At 45.2% G+C, this 14,731-nt stretch overlaps 1 pseudogene; it reads right to left on the bottom strand.

The window, feature by feature from the left end:
* Positions 1 to 1,408: 1,408 nt before the first annotated feature.
* Positions 1,409 to 6,536, bottom strand: LOC101133452 (coiled-coil-helix-coiled-coil-helix domain-containing protein 2-like; annotated as a pseudogene).
* Positions 6,537 to 14,731: the final 8,195 nt, after the last annotated feature.

Below are 14,731 nucleotides of genomic sequence, written 5' to 3'. Positions count from 1 at the left end.
CCACTACACCCGGCCAACACATCTTTCAAATAACACCTTTCCGGCCAGGTGCAATGGATCACGCCCGTCATCCCAACACTTTAGGAGGCCGAGGTGGGCAGATCTTCTGAGGTCAGGAGTTCAAGACCAGCCTGGCCAACATGGTGAAACCTGTTCTCTACTAAAAATACAAAATTAGCCGGGCATGGTGGCACATGCCTATAATCCCAGCTACTCGGGAGGCTGAGACAGGAGAATGGCTTGAACCCAGGAAGCAGAGGTTGCAGTGAGTTGAGATCGAGCCATTGCACTCCAGCCTGGGCAACAAGAGTGAAACTCTGTCTCAAAACAAAAACAAAAAACAAATAACGCCCTTCCTTTTGATTCTTAGTGCTCTGATCCATCAGGTCTCAAACTCGTTCTTAGTTTTAATTAGGGTGGGACTTTCTTCAGAGTGTGAACCCTATGTGGTATTATCATGAGAGAAGAGAAGTCTCTTCTCTCACAATTTCTGCCTCATATTTCAAATAAATGGAACTATATAATATGTGGTCTTTTGTGACTGATTCTTTCACTTAGCATAATTTCTTTGAGATTCATCCATGTTGTAGCATGTATCAGTACTTCATTCTTTTTTATGGCCAAATAATATTCCATTTAATGGAATAAGTGGAATATTTGGTATAAGTATATCACATTTTGTTTATTCATTCATTAGTTGATGGACATGTAGATTGTTTCCATTTTTTCCAAAGTAGCTGGATTATTTCACATTCTCATCAACAATATGTAAAGGTTCCCATTTCTCCACATTCTCAGCAACAATTGTTGTTGTCTTTTTTGGGCAAAGAAAATCACTTTATTCTAATTAACTCACAAACAAAACAAAACAAAAAAATTACAACAGCTGGTTTAAGGAGGCCACACAAACATTTGACATGCCCCAAATTCTATACTATCTTAATGAAATTCTACCAAATAAGAACACCCTCTTCTATTGCAATTCTGAAGCAAGAAAGTAATGAATGACAGAGGATTGGTTTAACTGACGGTTTTACACTTTATACCTTCACTATTAAATATATATTATATATATACTTTTTTTTTTTTGAGACAGATTTTGCTCTTGTTGCCCAGGCTGGAGTGCAATAGCGTGATCTCGGTTCACCACAACCTGCAGCTCCTGGGTTCAAGTGATTCTCTTACCTCAGCCTCCCGAGTAGCTGGGATTACAGGCATGCGCCAGCACACCCGGCTCATTTTTTGTATTTTTTTTTTTTTAGTAGAGATGGAGTTTCTCCATGTTGGTTAGGCTGGTCTCGTACTCCCCACCTCAGGTGATCTGCCTGCCTCGGCCTCCCAAAGTGCTGGGATTACAGGCGTGAGCCACCACGCCCGGCTATCAATTATGTTTTTATGCTAAATTAACTTAGTTATGAGAGCTGATTTTCCATTTCTTCAATTTGAACTTCTTGATTAGATAAATCCATTTGCAAGTCTGCACTGTTTCACCACCTCATGGAAACTCTCACAGAACTTTATGTCTCCCTGATTCTGGGCACATTCCAAAAACCATTTTATCTCATACAAGAAAGGCTACTGCTGCTGTGCCGGGTGGGTTCCCTGAGGCTTCTGGTAAGTGATGTCACCACTTGGGGGCTCAGCATTATTTACTCCACTGAAGCTCCTACTGATGGCATGACCCAGTATGTGCCCCACAGCAGAGTCCACAGCCATGCCAGCTGCAGTGATTGCCGCCCGGGCCATCAGACCTGGCTGCCGCGGAGTGCAGCAGCAGGAGAGCCAGCTGCAGAGGGTGGGGCTGCTGCTGGTGGCTGAGCTGCTGGTGCTGGCCTGGGTGTAGTTCTTATCTGAGGTGCTCCGCTGGCTAGAGGGGCCACGTGGGAGGTGCAGCTTCAGCTTCCACGTGACGTTGCAAATGTGCTGCGGCTCAGCGTCTAGACTTGTGAAACTCTATCTTTCTAAAATTATAGCCATTCTTCTGCATGTAAAATGGTATCTCGTGGTTTTGGTTTGCATTTCCTTAGTGATTAGTGATGTTGAACATCTTTATTTTATTTAGTCATTTATTTTTGAGATGGAGTTTTGCTCTGTCACCCAGGCTGGAGTGCAATGGCTCAATCTCGGCTTACTGCAACCTCGGCCTCCCAAGTTCAAGCGATTCTCCTGTCTCAGCCTCCCAAGTAGCTGGGATTACAGGCGCCCGCCACCATGCCAGGCTAATTTTTGTAGTTTTTAGTAGAGACAGGGTTTTGCCACGTTGGCCAGGCTGATCTCAAACTCCTGACCTCAGGTGATCTGCCTGCCTCGGCCTCCCAAAGTGCTGGGATTACAGGTGTGAGCCACCATGCCCAGCCTTATTTTTTGTTTTTATGTAGAGATAGTCTCACTATGTTGCCCAGGCTGGTCGTGAACTCCTGGGCTCAAGATATCCTCCCACGTTGGCAGCCCAAAGTGCTGGGATTATAGATGTGAGCCACCACGTCTGGCCCTGAATATCTTTAAATGTCTTTATCAGCCATTTGTATATCTTCTTTGAAGAAATGTCTACTTAAGCCCTTTGCTGTCCCCGCATCTGCCAACTTTTTTTTTTTTTTTTCGAGTAGGAGTCTCACTCTGTTGCCCAGGCTGGAGTGCAATGGGGCAATCTCAGCTTACTGCAACCTCTGCCTCCTGGGTTCAAGAAATTCTCCTGCCTCAGCCTCCCGAGTAGCTGGGATTACAGCCACTGCCACCATGCCCGGCTAATTTTTGTATTTTTAGTAGAGACAGGGTTTCACCATGTTGGCCAGGCTGGTCCCTTTGGCCAGGCTGGTCTCGAACTCCTGACCTCCTGATCCCCCTGCCTTGGCCTCCCAAAGTGCTGAGATTACAGGCGTGAGCCACCGTGCCCGGCCCCTTTGCCCCTTTTTGAAAATTGGGCTTTTTTTTTTTTTTTTTTTTTTTGGCTGGGCGTGGTGGCTCTCACCTGTAATCCCAGCACTTTGGGAGGCCAAGGTGGGCAGATCAAGAGGTCAGGAGATCGAGACCATCCTGGCTAACACGGTGAAACCCCATCTCTACTAAAAATACAAAAAATTAGCTGGGCGTGGTGGCAGGCGCCTGTAGTCCCAGCTACTGGGGAGGCTGAGGCAGGAGAATGGCGTGAACCCGGGAGGCGGAGCTTGCAGTGAGCTGAGATCGCACCACTGCACTCCAGCCTGGGTGACAGAGTGAGCCTCCATCTCAAAAAAAAACAAAACAAATCAAAACAAACAAACAAAAAAAACAAATTGGGCTTTTTTTTTTCTTTAAAGATTATTGAATGTTAAGGTTATACATTCTAGATAAAAGTCCCTTGTCAGATATATGGTTTGCAAATATTTTCTCCCACTCTGTAGGTTGTCTTTTTACTTTCTTGATGGTGACTTATGGTGTACAAAAATTTTAAATTTTTATGAAGCCCTATTTATCTATTTTTTTCTTTTGTCATTTGTGTTTTTGATGCTCTATCTAAGAAACTATTGCCTATCCCAGGATCACAAATATTTACTTCTATAATACTTCTATAATTTATTTTTGAATGCTAATTTTGTATCCAGCAATTTGCTAAACTCTCTAATTAATTATAATAATTTACTGTACTTTTTCTTTTTTCTTTTTCTTTCTTTCTTTCTTTCTTTTTTTTTTGAGACGAGGTTTTGCGCTTGTTGCCCAGGCTGTAGTGCAATGGCACAATCTCAGCTCACTGCAACCCCTGCCTCCTGGGTTCAAGGGATTCTCCTGTTTTAGCCTCCCAAGTAGCTGGGATTACAGGCACCCGCCATCAAGCCTGGCTAATTTTTTGTATTTAGTAGAGGAATTTCGCCATGTTGGTCATGCTGGTTTCGAACTCCTGACCTCAAGGGATCCACCCGCCTCTGCCTCCCAAAGTGCTGGGATTACAAGCACGAGCCACTGCGCCCAGCCCTAATCTTTAATATTTTTACCTTTAATTTTTTTATTTTTTATTGCTGTTTTGTGCCTAGTAAAATATTGAATAGAAATAGTGATAATGGATATCATTGTCTCATTCCTCATTAACAGGGGAAAGCTTTTAATATTTATTCTTTAAGTTTGATGCTTGCTTTAGGTTTCTTTTAAGATTAAGGAAAGTCCATTTTGCTATTTTATAAGATTAAATAAATTCTACTTTATTACTACTGACAGTTTTTCTTTTTCTTTTTTGAGACAGGGTCTTGCCCTGTTGCCCAGCCTGGAGTGCAGTGGTACAAACATGGCTCATTGTAGCCTCAACCTCCTAGGCTCAAGAGATCCTCCTCCCACCTCAACCTCCCAAGTAGGTGGGACCACAGGCATGTGCCACCATACCTGGCTAATTTTTGTATTTTTAGTAGAGATGGGGTTTCACCATGTTGGCCAGGCTGGTCTCGAACTCCTAACCTCAGGTGATCCACCTGCCGCCTCGGCCTCCCAAAGTGCTGGGATTACAGGCGTGAGCCAATGCGCCCAGCCAGTTGGTTTGTTTGTTTTCAAATCTGTAGTATCACCTTACAGTTTCTAGTTCCTTAAGAAGTATTTAAATAGGGGTTTTAACAGTATCTGGAGTCATAGTGGATGGCAGATGTATTTGTATTGTCTGTTGTTTCTGATGCTTCTTGCTCAATCTTTGTTGTCTCTCACTGTGTGTCTCGTTATCTTTTTTTTTTCTTTTGAGAGAGTCTCACTCTGTTGCCCACGATGGAGCGCAGTAGCTCAATCTCGGCTCACTGCAACCTCTGCCTCCTAGGCTCAAGCAATTTTCATGCCTCAGCCTCCTGAGTAGCTGGGACTGCAGGTGTGCTGGTCTTGAACTCCTGACCTCAAGTTAGCCACCTCCCCGGCCTCCCGAAAGTGCTGGGATTACAGGCACGAGCCACTGTGCCTGGCTCTGGTTATTTATTTATTTATTTATTTATTTATTTATTTTTTGAGACGGAGTCTCGTCCTGTTGCCCAAGCTGGAGTGCGACGGCACGATCTCAGCTTACTGCAACCTCCGCCTCCCGAGTTCAAATGATTCTCCTGCCTCAGCCTTTCAATTAGCTGGGATTACTGGTACCCGCCACCACGCCCAGCTAAATTTTGTATTTTTAGTAGAGACGGGGGTTTCACCATGATGGCCAGGCTGGTCTCGAACTCCTGACCTCGTGATCTGCCCACCTCAGCCTCCCAAAGTGTTGGGATTACAGGCGTAAGCCACCGCATCTGGCCCCTGATTATCTTTAGTTATGTGTTGGATATCCTATTTGAAGAATTATTGTTATTATTAATTATTATTGAGATGGAGTCTTGCTTTTGTCGCCCAGGCTGGAGTGCAGTGGCACGATCTTGACTCACTGCAACTGCATCTCCTGGGTTCAAGCAATTCTCCTGCCTCAGCTTCCCGAATAGCTGGGAATACAGGTGCCTGCCAACATGCCCAGCTAATTTTTGTATTTTTAGTAGAGATGGGGTTTCACCATGTTGGCCCGGCTGGTATCGAACTCCTTACCTCCGGTGACCCACCCGCCTTGGCCTTCCAAAGTGCTGGGATTACAGGTGTGAGCCGCTGTGCCCGGTCCTGAAGAATTATTTATGGAAATAATTTGAGACTTGGAATAATATTATCTTTTCCCAGAAAGGATTTTTTTGTTCCTTACCAAGTGCCTGGGGCACTAATAGTATGGGAAGAGTATGGGATTACCTTATTCCAAGTTTAAATCTTGGTATTTTGTGGGCCATTCAAATGATAAATCTGATCTATAGAGGTCATGAAGGCTAATTTACTTCTGGTTCGTCCTTACTCCTAGGGTGTAGCTATCTAGTTTCCAAACCCAAAGCAGGGGACAGTACACCTTAGATTCCACCTTTTGTCCCCCAGCCCCATAAACCAACAAATGAGCAGCTCAGCTTCTCACATACCTCTTTGGAATGGTCAAACACCTTAAGGTTAAAAGCTATCCCTGCATGCTATGCTAACCTCTCTGGGTTTCTGGCCTCTCTCTAAGCTTGCCTTAGTCATGACTCACCTGAAAGCATTAGTGGTCTGGAAACAAAGCTTGAGGAATTTTTTGTTTCCATATTCCAGAGTGTAGTCCTTTGAGTTCTCTCTGCACAAGAGTGTAATTTGCACTAGGAGTCCCCTTTGGCTGGTGGACAGCTTCAGCTGCTTTCTTCAGTTCCCAGTGTCCACCCCAAAGCACTGCTTGCCTATCAGTTGTTTCCTGGGCTGGGCAAATGACCCCTGGAGCAAAGACTACAACAGAATCCTAGTTGAGAGAGAGTGTGTGTGTGTGTGTGTGTGTGTGAGAGAGAGAGAGAGAGAGAGACACACACACACAGAGAGAGAGAGATATCCAGAGTCCAGGGTCTACTTTCCTGGTGGCTGCAGGTCACTAACTCATTGTCTCATGTGTCCCTCTCACTTAAGGAACACCTTTTGCTTGGTAAATGCCTCTGGAGGGAAGAGGCCCTGGCTCACTTCTTTCTGTTCTGAGCACAAATTACCCTCACCACCACCCTGGCCCAAGCTACCATCATCTATCTCCTGGATTTAACTGAGTTCCCAGCTTCCACCTTTGCCATTCTATTCTCCTCATAAAAGTGACTGATCCTTTAAAAGAATAAATCAGACATGTCACTTCTTAGTTTAAAACCTCCCAGTGCCTTTTAAACCCACTCAGAATAAAATCCAAAATCGTTCCCATGACCTACAGGGACTTATATAACCTGATCCCTGGTTACCACTCAGATCTTATCACCTGTACTTCAGTCACACTAGCTTCCTGCTGTTCCTCAAACAAGCCAGTTATGCTTGAGCCTCAGGGCTTTGTACTTACTGCCTGCAATGCTCTTTACCTTGATATCCTCATGGCTGATTCATTCACCTCCTTTAAGTTTTTGCTGAAGTGTTACCTATCAGAAAGGCCTTCCCTGATCAGTCTATGTAAAATAGCATTCCTTTCCTTTTATTCTTTATGCTCTTACCCAGGTTTATTTTCCTTATAACACTTGTCACCAATTGTCATATTTTATTTTATTTTGTTTTATTTTGAGACAGATTCTCATTCTGTCGCCGAGGCTGGAGTGCAGTGGTGCGATCTTGGCTCACTGCAACCTCTGCCTCCTGGGTTCAAGTGATTCTCCCACCTCAGCCTCCTGAGTAGCTGGGACTACAGGCATGCACCACCACGCCTGGCTAATTTTTGTATTTTTAGTAGAGAGGGGGTTTCACCATGTTGGTCAGGCTGGTCTCAAACTCCTAGCCTCATGATCCGTCCGCCTCAGCCTCCCAAAGTGCAAGGATTATAGGCGTGAGCCACCGCACCCGGCTATTTGTTTTTAAAAATGTTGTCTCCCTCCCCAGCTAGATTGTAAACTTCATGAAAACAGGGACATATTCTTGTATGTCCAGCATACAAGAATAAACAGTGCCTTGCACATTATAGATGACTCATAAATACGATATTAATGAAGAAATTGTGTAACACCTATATAAAGGAGACTAGGCCGGGCGCGGTGGCTCTCGCCTGTAATCCCAGCACTTTGGGAGGCCGAGGCGGGTGGATCATGAGGTCAGGAGATCGAGACCATCCTGGCTAACACGGTGAAACCCCGTCTCTACTAAAAAATACAAAAAAAAAAAAAAAGAAAAAAAAATTAGCCAGACATGATGGCGGGCGCCTGTAGTCCCAGCTACTCGGGAGGCTGAGAGCCAGGAGAATGGCGTGAACCCGGGAGGCATAGCTTGCAGTGAGCCGAGATCACGCCACTGCACTCCAACTCCAGCCTGGGCGACAGAGCAAGACTCTGTCTCAAAAAAAAAAAAAAAAAAAAAAAAAGAGAGACTAAAATTAATCTAGAGGGACAGCAAAGGATTGAATTTTGCAAAAGTAGTAATTATTCCCAAATTAATTTATACATTTATCACCATTCTGATTTTAAAACTGCACAGTACTTTTTGGATCACAAGGTCAGGAGATCGAGACCATCCTGGCTAACATGGTGAAACCCCCGTCTCTACTAAAAATACAAAAAAATTAGCCGGGCATGGTGGCGGGCGCCTGTAGTCCCAGCTACTCGGGAGGCTGAGGCAGGAGAATGGCGTGAACCCGGGAGGCGTAGCTTGCAGTGAGCCGAGATCGCGCCACTGTATTCCAGCCTGGGCGACTGAGCAAGACTCCGTCTCAAAAAAAAAAAAAAAAAATATATATATATATATATATGTATGTATATATTACACATAACATTAAAACCAAAGGGAAAAAACCCCAAAAACCAGTTTGTTACTTCACATGGCATTGGGCAGCTGCTGCTAATTTAAGTTGAAAGCTCTATAGCTAGCTAGCTACATGACTGATTCATCAGTTTGAGATTTGTTCTCCTGTCAAAAGTTTAAGTCTGATGGAAGGTTGGCTTCACATTCTGGTGTTTGGACATCCCTTAGCTAGCATATGTCTGGTCAAAAAGATCTTTGTGGGCCGGGCGCGGTGGCTCACGCCTGTAATCCCACCACTTTGGGAGGCCTAGGCGGGCGGATAACGAGGTGAGGAGATCGAGACCATCCTGGCTAACATGGTGAAACCCCCGTCTCTACTAAAAATACAAAAAAATTAGCCGGGCGTGGTGGCTGGCGCCTGTAGTCCCAGCTACTCGGGAGGCTGAGGCAGCATAATGGCGGGAACCCGGGAGGCGGAGCTTGTAGTGAGCCGAGATCGCGCCACTGCACTCCAGCCTGGGGGGACACAGCGAGACTCTGTCTCAAAAAAAAAAAAAAAAAAGATATCTGTGGCAAGCCAGATATCCTGTCACCTCACCAAAGGGAAGGTATCCTCTCTAAGCTCTGCCCTCTTGGTTAGGTTGGAGATACCAGGGGATCTATCTTTTACCACCAAAGGCTCCCTCTAGTGGTACTGCCTGCTGTTGCTCTCAGCAGGTGGTGACATTCGCTTAGGGCAGGGAACTGCAGAGAGGGAGCTGAGGAGCTTCTTGCCAGACACAGCCTAGTCGTCTGTGATCTTAGGACTCTGGGCTTGGGTGAAACATCACGTTATTGCTTTGTTTCAGGCTTGATACTACCAGGTGCCTACTCCTTGACCTTTGTTTAAATGAGGAACTTCAAGAATAGACAATTTCACGCGCGTCCGTGTAAAGAGACTACCAAACAGGCTTTGTGTGAGCTGTAAAGAGACTACCAAACAGGTTTTGTGTGAGCAATAAAGCTTTTTAATCACCTGGGGGCAGGCAGGCTGAGTCCGAAAAGAGACTCAGCGAAGGGAGATAGGGGTGGGGCCGTTTTATAGGATTTGGGTAGGTGGTGGAAAATTACAGTCGAAGGGGGTTGTTCTCTGGCTGGCGGGGCGGGGGGGGGGGGGGGGACACAAGGTGCTCAGTGGGGGAGCTTTTGAGCCAGGATGAGCCAGGAGAAGGAATTTCGCAAGGTAAGGTCATCAGTTAAGGCAGGAACAGGCCATTTTCACTTCTTTTGTGATTCTTCAGTTGCTTCAGGCCATCTGGATATATACGTGCAGGTCACAGGGGATATGATGGCTTAGCTTGGGCTCAGAGGCCTGACAGACAAAATGACTCTTTTCAGTTTATTGCATGAAGGAGTTACACTAGTCCAAATTAAAAGTAGATCACAGCCAGGCGTGGTGGCTCACGCCTGTAATCCTAGCACTTTGGGAGGCCGAGGAGGGTAGATCACCTGAGGTTAAGAGTTCGAGACCAGCCTGGCCAACATGGTGAAACCTCGTCTCTAGTAAAAATACAAACATTTGCCGGGTGTGGCGGCAGGCGCCTGTAATCCCAGCTACTTGGGAGGCTGAGGCAGGAGAATCGCTTGAACCCAGGAGGCAGAGGTTTCAGTGAGCCGAGATCATGCCACTGCACTCCAGCCTGGGCAACAGAGCAAAAACTCCATCTCAAAATAAATAAATAAATTAAAAATTAAAAAATTAGGCGGTTATGGTGGTGCGTGCCTATAGTTCCAGCTACTCGGAAGGCTGAGGCAGGAGGCTTGCTTGAGCCCAGGAGTTCCAGGCTACAGCGAGCTGTGATCACACCACCGCACTCCAGCCTGGGCTACAGGGAGACTTTATCTCTTAACAGCAACAACAACAACAACAAGCAAAGAAAAAAGCAGGTGAGGGGTTTCTAAGCATGACACAAGCCAAGTTTTTTGTTTGTTTGTTCGTTTGTTTGTTTCTGAGATGGGGTCTTTCTCTGTCTCCAGGGTGGAGTGCGACGGTGCGATCATAGCTCACTGCAGCCTCGGCCTTTTGGGCTCAAGCTATCCACCCGACTCAGCCTCCTGAGTAGCTGCGACTACACTGCAGGTGGGTGCCACCATGCCTGGCTATTTTTTTTTAATTTTTAATTTTGTAGAGACAGGGTTTCCCTACTTTCCCCCAGGCAGGTCTTGAACTCCAGGGCTCCAGCGATCTTCCTGCCTCAGCCTACCCAAGTGCTGGGATTTCAGACATGAGCCACAATTCCCGGCCCCAAGAAGCTTTAAAGGAAAAAAAGACATAAATTCAACTACCTTTAAAAAAATCTGCATGGCATAAGGCAGCACAAATAAAGATTTTAAAAAACAAATTGTGAATAAATATTTGCACTACATATGAGAGAGAAAACCTTATTTACTTAATACAAAAAAAATTCTTACAAATCAATGACCAATGACGCATTCGAAAAATAGACAAAGGTTATGAGAATATACAGATGGCTAATGTATGAAAGACACTGAACCTCATTAATAACCAAATAAATGCTAATCAAAATATTTCATCTGATTTGTCAGATTAGTAAAGATTTGAAATATTGACAGTTTCCAGGGTTGGCTTGAATATTGATAAATAGCCATTCTTTTAACACTGTCTGTAGGATTATACATTGGGTTAATATTTTGATGCCATTTTATCAATATCTATAAACATTTTAAAGGTATAGACCTTTCTTTTTTTTTTTTTTGAGATGGAGTCTCGCTCTGTCATCCAGGGTGGAGTGCAGTGGGGCAATATCGGCTAACTACAACCTCTGCCTCCTGGGTTCAAGCAATTCTCCTGCCTCAGCCCCCCAAGTAGCTGGGACTACAGGCACATGCCACCATGTCCGGCTAATTTTTTGTATTTTCAGTAAAGACAGGGTTTCACCATGCTAGCCAGGCTAGTCTTGAACTCCTGACCTTGTGATCCGCCCTCCTCGGCCTCCCAATGTGCCGAGATTACAGGCGTGAGCCACTATGCTGGGCTGGTATAGACCTTTTGATCTAGCAACTACACTTTGGTGAATATATCTTGTAGAAATACTTAAAGATGGATACATAGTAATGATCATTGCAGAATTATTTGTAACGATGAATACTTGAAGGAAGAAGCCCTAAATATAGGGCATTGGTTAAATAATTGATAGTAATCCACGTAGTACAAATGACAAAACCATTAAAAGAATTAGATAAATTGCTACTTAAAGGTTTTTCAAACTTTTAAAAGATTAATAAACTATTTTTTTTAACACTTCTAGGTCCACAAGGAAAATCGAGTGGCCACAGCTTTCTCTTGGTATTGTAGGGATAAAAACCTTCTTCGCTAATGCTTTCTCATGGAGGGCTAAATGTTGATATGAATATAGGTCATGGTTGTATCAGAGATTGGCTCCTAGTAAATTAAGTGATGGTATGATGATGGCCTTGATTTAAAAAGGTGCTTTTGCTTGATGTGGTGAAAGTTGGTATGGGCTTTATTCTGGTGCTATGAGTAGGGATCTCAGTAGTACTACCTTATGGTTTTCTTGATTAATCAAAAGAGTGGTGATGTAATTCCTCATCTTTTTTTTCTTTTTCTTTTTTTTTTGAGATGGAGTTTCACTCTTGTTGCCCAGGATGGAGTACAATGGCATGATCTTGGCCCACCACAACCTCCACCTCCCAGGTTCAAGTGATCCTCCTGCCTCAGCCTCCCAAGTAGCTGGGATTATAGGCACCCGCCACCACCCCTGGCTAATTTTTGTATTTTTAGTAGGATAAGGTTTCACCATGTTGGCCAGGCTAGTCTTGACCTCCTGACCTCAGGTGATCTACCTGCCTCGGCCTCCCAATGTGCTGGGATTACTGGCATGAGCCACCATGCCCGGCCGTAATTCCTCATCTTATTGCAGCCTTTTTACTGTATGGTGAGTGGTGGTATGGGTACAGGTTCAGCCCTAAATGTTGGTTGCATTGCACTATGGTTAAGAATGTAGGCTCTGGGCCAGGCGCAGTGGCTCATGCCTGTAATCCCAGCACTTTGGGAGGCCGAGGTGGGTGGATCACTAGGTCAGAAGTTCGAGACCAGCCTGACCAACATAGTGAAACCCCGTCTCTACTAAAAATACAAAAAATTAGCTGGCATGGTGGCTCATGCCTATAATCCCAGCTACTCGAGAGGCTGAGGCAGGAGAATCGCTTGAACCTGGGAGGCGGAGGTTGCAGTGAGCAGAGATCATGCCATTGCACTCCAGCCTGGGCAACGAGAGCGAAACTCCGTCTCAAAAAAAAAAAGAATGTAGGCTCCGGTTCAGACTGCATTTTTGACTGCAATGTATGCTGGAGCTGAGTAGCTTGCCTTCTGGAATTTGCTGCCATCCTTACCACTCACACAGTGAATGCTTATGTAGTTATACTTGGTCCCTTCCTTCACATACTTACCTGCTTGACCCTAGTCTTTGAGTTTGCCACCCCTGCTTCAAGTATTTCAGTTTAGTCATTAAGATGTTGGGCCAGGCGTGATGGCTCATGCCTGTAATCCCAGCACATTGGGAGGCTGAGGCGGGCGGATCACTTGAGGCCAGGATTTTGAGACCAGACTGGCCAAAGTGGCAAAACCCCGTCTCTACCAAAAATACAAAAATTAGCCAGGTGTGACCACATTTGACTCACTCCATTTATTCTACCCTCAACAGGGACTGTACAGATATGCTGCAATGACCACTCTGTCACAATGCAACCCCACAGAACTTATGTCTGCTTTCTCTAACTCCACCAATTGGAAGGGAACTCTGATTTGGTAGTATCCTGGGCCCCAGTGAATGACTCACTGCATAGGTCTTCTCTGTTTCTCACTCCCCTCTCACTGGTTTGACAATCTGCTTGTTGGCACCCTTCTTCTCTCTGGGATCTATGAGTAACAAACTGCTTTTGTTTTTTTCATGTGTTTTTGTTATGTTGTCTTCTCTGTACCTCACCTGACTGACACACACAGACTTAATTTTACTTCCAGTGAAAGCTCTCCTAAAGAGTGGCTCTCTTGGTAGGAATAAACTGAACACAAGTCAGAAAAGAGCCTCAAGGGCAGTTGACAGTATAAACAAGTTTCCTATGAGAGGGACACCTGACCATGGGTCAGATACCTAGGCATTAGGCCATCTGCTAGGATAAAGAAGTATCCTGTGAAAGGCACGGTGTAAATATCCACAAACAATCCCCTGGAACCTGATCAGGGCAGGGCTAGAGTTTACACTCCCTCTGCAGAGAAAGATCTCAAGACCAAACTAGAGAAATACGACATAATTTTTAGGTCTTGGAAAACCAATAGCAATGCTATTCCTACTTTCTTTCATTCTTCTCTTTGAAATTAGCATGGCTGCAATGCTTCTACAGTATGGAAGGTTAAAAAAAGAAATAGTATCCACAAGTTCTGGGAAGATAAAAGCTTGAATAAATGTTCCTGACACACTCTTCCTCCTGAATCCTGCTGGAGAGTAACACAACAGGCAGGATAGGTAAGGTGATGGAGCCTAAAAACTGTATTTAAGGCTATATTTCTTTTAGGATTTTCTAGTGGGTATGGAGAGCAGATTTGAGCAGTGTCCAGCCTACGACTGCATATGGCAGTGATGCTAGCATCTGACCATTTCTGCCCAATGTGGGACACTTTATTTTATTTTTAAAATTAATTTTAATTTTAATTAAATTAAATTAAATAATTAATTTTTTTGTGACAGGGTCTCATTTTTTTTTTTTTTTTTTTTTTTTTGAGACGGAGTCTCGCTCTGTCGCCCAGGCTGGAGTGCGGTGGCGTGATCTCGGCTCACGGCAAGCTCCGCCCCCCGGGTTCACGCCATTCTCCTGCCTCAGCCTCCCCAGTAGCTGGGACTGCAGGCACCCGCCACCACACCCGGCTAATTTTTTGTATTTTTAGTAGAGACGGGGTTTCACCGTGTTAGCCAGGATGGTCTCGATCTCCTGACCTTGTGATCCGCCCGCCTCGGCCTCCCAAAGTGCTGGGATTACAGGCGTGAGCCACCATGCCTGGCCAGTGAGACACTTCAAATAGGCAATTTTGGCTCTGGAGTTCCCCTGCTGAATTGGCTGAGACTGTCTGATCTGCTTAGTGTCAAGAGAGAGTCAAGGGATAGTGGTAGAGGGCAGGGTATCTCTCTTTTTTTTTTTTTTTGAGATAGAGTCTCACTCTGTCGCCCAGGCTGGAGTGCAGTGGTGCGATCTTGGCTCACTGCAAGCTCTGCCTCCCAGGTTCAAGCCATTCTCCTGCCTCAGCCTCCCAAGTAGCTGGGACTACAGGCGCCCGGCTAATTTTTTGTATTTTTAGTAGAGATGGGGTTTCACTGTGTTAGCCAGGATGGTCTCGATCTCCTGACCTCGTGATCCACCTGCCTCAGTCTCCTAAAGTGCTGGGATTACAGGTGTGAGCCACCGCGCCCGGCGAGGGCAGGGTATCTCTCTTAAAACCTGG

The sequence above is a fragment of the Gorilla gorilla genome, chromosome X (assembly GCF_029281585.2).
Source record: "Gorilla gorilla gorilla isolate KB3781 chromosome X, NHGRI_mGorGor1-v2.1_pri, whole genome shotgun sequence".
Lineage (NCBI taxonomy): Eukaryota > Metazoa > Chordata > Mammalia > Primates > Hominidae > Gorilla > Gorilla gorilla.
This window is presented reverse-complemented; position numbering and strand designations above follow the sequence as displayed.